This window comes from Nannospalax galili, unplaced genomic scaffold, assembly GCF_000622305.1.
Source record: "Nannospalax galili isolate Female #2095 unplaced genomic scaffold, S.galili_v1.0 scaffold198, whole genome shotgun sequence".
In the NCBI taxonomy this organism is placed as follows: Eukaryota; Metazoa; Chordata; class Mammalia; order Rodentia; family Spalacidae; genus Nannospalax; species Nannospalax galili.
Genome location: NW_008341748.1, coordinates 479,313 through 485,601, shown reverse-complemented (window position 1 = coordinate 485,601; position 6,289 = coordinate 479,313).

Sequence of the window (6,289 nt, the reverse complement as noted above, 5' to 3'; positions counted from 1 at the left end):
AAATTTACAGCCACCTTTGAAAGAGATGTATCCTTGCTCTGGAATGTGTTACTGAATATGTTAAAGCTGTAATGAAATGCTTCTAAAAAAAAACTAGAAAATAAAATTTGAAAATTAAAGAAAAACTAAAATAAAAAATACCAAAAAAATCCAATTACACTTAGGATTATAGATAAAACAATGAAATTTAGAGAAAATGAATTCCCAGACACAAGCACACACATACATAGACTTTTCCCACTGTATATGGTATTTTCCATATAATAATCTTGAGGCAGTTTTGACATTGACAGACATACTAGTGGACACTTTACCAATCTGAGCTGGTAGTGTTTATGGAACTTGTGAAAGTCAATCTACAATGACTCAAAAGTGACATCATTATTAATTAACTAAGCCCCTCTAGACAATTTTCTTCCCTAAAGTTCACTTTGCAACATAGCATAAGCTAAGGAACACCACTGAATCTCATTCTATTCATAGGCTCAGGGTCAAGTATAGCACAGGACCTATACAACAGTAGATGGGAAAGATGACAGACAATTTCAATTCTGCCTAGCATACTAGCTTATATATAAGGATCCCCAGCCTTCCTCAAACACAACTTTGAATACTTTAGTGTTCAATAGATCATTTTGGGCAAAAATTTAACTTTTAAGATTAATTTATACTTTTATTCTGTGCTTGATTTCACTTACATTCACTATTACATTTTCATTAGTTCCCAAAGCAGGATGTTAGAAAATGCATTCTGCCACGATTCCTGAAAGTTTAAATTTCTTCATACTGTACTAAAGTTAGCATCTTTGTTATTTTTACATCACCAAAACTATTTATGTTAAATTGAACATATTAAACTTATTTATGATACTTTAGAACTTGATATTTCTCTTTATGGGTAGAATAAATATGCTCAATGAAATATGACATAAAGTATGTATTTTTCTCTCCAAATTTTAAGTTTTTATATTCCTAATTATTCATTCATATGCTTTATGTGGTAGAGATGTAGATTATTCAGATGTAGAGAAAGTGGATAATAAAATAGAAATAATGTATATCATAAAACAAGGCACAGGCATGATGTTCTGAACACACAATTTAAAGAGGTATTAAAAATAGCTGCACACAATATCATATTATACAGCAGTCAAGATGAAATACAAGAAATATTAAGAAAGCCAAACACCCACATCATCAAAAGCAATGAAATAGGGCCCTGCAGACCAGGAGTAACAACTAAATGAATGATAACGTATTTGAAGCTATCTGTTAGTTATTGTTGAAAAGAGAAAAACACATAGATATTCTGATCAAATAAATAAAGCAATTAAAAGGAGTATGCAGTTAATGGATGCCTGAGGCACAGAGGTCCAACTGACTTGCTTTATTTAGATCTTCTAGATATTGTGACCAAAATACCAAAGAAACAATTTAGGAGAGGAAAAGAAATACTAATATTTTGGCTTATGATTGGAAAGACTTTATTCTGTCATGGCACAGGTGTCATGATTAAAAAAAAAGATAGATCATATACAATGGTGGCCATGGAGCAGAATAAGAGACACCGAGAGGCCACAGTAACATGCAATACACAGTGAGTCATCCACAGTGACTTATTTCTTTAAATCCAATCCACCTCCTGTGAATGAAAAACCCAAAGGTGGTTGAGAAACGGAAACCATAAAAACCTTAAGACATCCCCTTGCGTGCCTAAGGTAATGGAAGCTTGTACAACCTCTACTTCTGCTTCTGTGAACATACTTCTTGCTTGAAACTCCAGCTCATGATCTCTTGCCATGTAGAATAGAGACCACCCCCACAACACCTTGCCTGGCCCACACCCCTGTAAGCAAGAACTCAAACTCATTAATGACAGAATGAAATGATCCTGGATTGTTTATAAATAAGATACTGTAGTCTGCTTCTCAGGCTTTGAAGACTACTCCTTTGTGTCTCTGGCAGCATGAATATAAGATGAAATTCCCTGACCATTTCCAGAAGCTTGATTTGAAAGTGGCAATTCCCATAAAACTCCAACATTTCACTAAATAATCCCATCATGTAACAAAATCTTGAATGGTTAAATAAATTTGTACATCAGAGCCCTCTAGATACCATCACTTCCCCAAAGTCCAGGAGGTGGTAATAAATCCCCCTAGCCTGTGGAGGTCATTTTACGTTCAAACTACAATAAGGATCATGGTTGAATTTCAGGATTTCTAGAAGAATAAGGATCAGAGAGACCCCACTATGATAGCGTAAGTTATGAATGAAGTCTATGTGTGTGTGCATTGCTGCATATCTTTTATTGAAGTCCTCAAGGTCTCCTTCCTCCCGTAGCATTCCAGCCATTTTTGTATCTTCTTAGTTTTTTTTCATGTATGTGTTTTTGTTGCCTTTCATACAGTACATCTTAACCATATTCAGATTCTCTCCCTGATCTATCTACATGCCCCATAACACACACAGGAGTTCAAGCATTCTGTCATATATGTGAAGGTCTACAGAGTCAAGTTTGTGTACACAGATGTCTCTCAGTATGAGTATCAAAATCTATACTGTTATCTAAAAGAGACTAGAAAGCAAGAAAGTATAAAAGACTGCATTTTTCTTTGCTTGGGGCCCTACTTTAAAGAAATACCTATCTCAGGGCCTGGACCAGCACAAACACACTGCTTCCTGCTTGCCTTTGGAGTCTTTTTCTTTTCAGAGTGCCCACTGCACCACCACCAACAACTTCAGCTTCTTCAGTCCAAAAGCTAATGATTATCATATGGCTAATATCTAAGCCTCTGCTCCCAGATGCCACCCTAAAAGTATAGCTTCAGCTAATTATCAAATCTCCTACAATTGATTCAAAGGAGAGAAGAGTCCAAAATCACAGAAGGTAGAGATGTAGGAAAAGCAGTTTCCAGATACCAAAGGGAAAAACGTGAAGGGGCAAGAACACTGCCTAATAACAAAAAGAGTTGGCTAAACTCAATAAAGGACATTACTAATGTTTTTTTTAATATTTTATATGTAACAAAACTTTATTAGATATATTATATGCACTGTATCTATTAAACTAAAGTGGGTATTATTATTATTAATTATTATTTAAGAAACCTCTAACTTATTCAGACTGAGTGAGTAGAAACTGGAGCAAATATTTACTTACCTTTCTCTTTTTTCCTTTGTCTCTCATTGTATATATTTTATTAACTTGTGTACATTTAATACAATATATCTTAATCATATTTAGACTCCCCTCTTCTGTATGAACTGCTTTTATACTCCCAACTGGATTTCATGCATTCTGTCATATATATTAAGGCCTATCAAGTCACGTTTGTATAACAAAATGCCCCTTGGTGTGATTTCATTCAATGGAGCCTGTTCAATCTACCTAGAGTCACTCTTTTAAAGAATATCAACTCTCCCTCACCCAGCAATAAGCAACTCCCAATATTTCCTAAACTAATGTTGGGGCCTCCTGTACATTTCTCAGGTTCTCTGCTGGGTTTTTGTCAGTTCAGTTTTCATGGGTCTTATGCATGCTGTCACCATTGCTGTAAATTCATATGAGCAACTTCCAAGAGATCTGGAAGACGCTGTTTCCTTATGATCATGCACCAATTCTGGCTCTTACAATATTTCCACTCCCTCTTCCGCAATGGTCCCTGAGCGATGGGCTGGTGAGGTTTAATATAGGAATGCTATCCAGAGACATTTACTCTGTACTCTGTACTCTATACTTTCGACAGTTATGAGCTTGTGTGTGCATTGCCTTCAGTTGCATGAGGAAACCTCGCTTATAAGAGTTGAGAGATGCATTAGTATCCTCTTAGGGAGAAAGAGAAAGAGAAATATATAAAGCTTAAGTTATATGAAAATCCAGAGGGAAATGCACTTACCTTTCTTTCAAGCACATGCATATTCAAACAGCTTAACTACTTTATATTCAATAAAATTGACAAACTTACATAAGTGATGGAAATTTTTCCTATCAAAATTTAAGGGCTTATGACATAGTTCAACAGCTAAAAGCATTTTGCTGTATGTTGATGTAAAAGCATAACCCTCACCTCAAAGGGGATAAGAGGTTGTTTATTCTGGAGTCAAATATGAGTAGCCATGGCCCAGGAACACAGAACAAAAGGAAGCCATAAATCAAGATACTTTTCAAATACATTTGTATATGATTAGAGCAAAAGAAAAGCCTCAGCTCTAGGCCTTAGATGCTATCTGATGACAGCCTTTAGGGTGGTGGAAGCTGGTGTTCTGCTAAGTTAATGCATTCCAAATGTTTTTGTATTAGTAATAAGAGATTAATTCAGACATAGCGGTGGATAAGAAATGGCTTATTTAGGGGCTAAAGATGGCCCCCAAATAAATGGCAATTAGGATCTGGACATGCATCATTCCAAACTCTCCATAATCACTGAAGTTCTAAAGTTCTAATCAGTTGACCAGCCTTTGCAGTTTATTCCATTTCAAGATGCAGTATTTTAGGCACTTCTGTTCGCATGTATAAGCCTGGTAACCTGAGTTCAAGCCCCAGAATGCATAAAAAGCCAAATGGGGTGACTCACTTGTTTAATCCCTGAACTCTTATGGAAAAATGGAAGGTGGAGACAGGAAAATCTCCTGGAAGCTCAGAGCAGCTAGCTGGGAATAGGCAGAAAGAAGCAACAAGAGATATTGACCCAAGAAGGAGGAAGGAAAGTCTCAGTTCTGAAAAGATGTTCTCTGACCTCCCACATGTATGAGTTGACATGCCTATACCTAACTCAGAACACTCATACACACAGACACACAGACACACACACACACACACACACACACACACACACACACAATCACAGCAATAATAATAAATACAAAGAATACTGTGTGATACTTGAGGATATAATAAACTCCATTTTTATGTTTGAATTCTTAATTAGCACAAGTTTCAACATAAAATGCTTATAAATATCAAATCCCTTGATTACTCATTTTATCTTACATCTGTGCCCACTATAATTCTATGACTTTTCTATGTGAGGTGTATGAAAGTAACCCCAATATCTACTTTATTGGAAGCTCTCAACTCAGATTTTCAAAAAAGAAGTTGAAATTATGGCATAAATGTATTAATTTGTTATACAATCAGCTGACAAAAGTTAGTATTATTTCAACTCAGAATAAAACTATAGTGTGGCCTCAACAAGACAAATGCATATCTGCTTTGTACAATTAAATTAATTTAGAGATTGGGACAGATTTTGTATCTGCAACATTACATACCTTAGGTATTTTTACAATGATGTGTTATTGAGATTTATTACTTATATTGTTAGGTAGCTAGAAAGGTATTAGTGGATTTGAAGCCATTAGAAATATAATCCTCTCTCATATGCTTTTGACCTACCTCCAGTTTCCCTGTTAACGCCCGAAATGAAAATTCATCTTTAGAATTTAAATTCCATATTAAAAGGTTTAGGTGTCTGGGCTTTTGTTGAGGCCCATTAAGGAAAATCCACTTCCTAATGATGGAATAAACAGCAGAATATCTATGGTCCTTCGTAGAGTCATAATATTCTGACCTGCCCCACAGTTTAAAACATTGCAAACTATAGTCACCTTTTAAAAGTTAATCTAGATGAGCCTATCAATCTGTTGACCAGGAGTCCTCCCTCCTAGGAATGCCACTTAGCCTAAAGATAGATTGCAAGGCAAAATCAATTATCCCCTTATTCATATAATGTATCTTTCTTTCTCAGAATCGCCTCCTTCTATGCAGATACTTAGAAAGTTTTCATCATATGGTACTACAAGCTCCCCATTTTCTCAGTTACTCAAGAAAGGCATAACTTTCCCTTTTTCTTCTATGTCTTTTTATTTTATATATTGTCCAAGGCCTGGGCTCACTTTCCAGGATGCTCTGGGCTTTTCTACTGTTTCACTCTAAAGCTACCCCCACTGCTCCTCCACGGTATCACTGCCTGTCTTCCATGTGGCCTTCTCTCCTCCCCCTCTCCATTTTCTTTTTCTAGGTAGCTACTCAGATTCACTAATTATATACCATTATTTTTCTAAATTTTATTTATTATTTTTATTTTATGTGTGTATGCATGTATTGTCTGCATGTAGGTAAGTGCACCTGTGTTGTACAGTGCCTGCAGAGGTCAGAAGAGGATGTCGGATCCCCTGGGACTGGAATTACGGACAGTTGTTAGATGCCATGTGGGTGCTGGGATTCGAATCCGGGTCTTCTGCAAGAACAACTACTGTTCTTAACAGCTGAGCCATCTCTCCATTC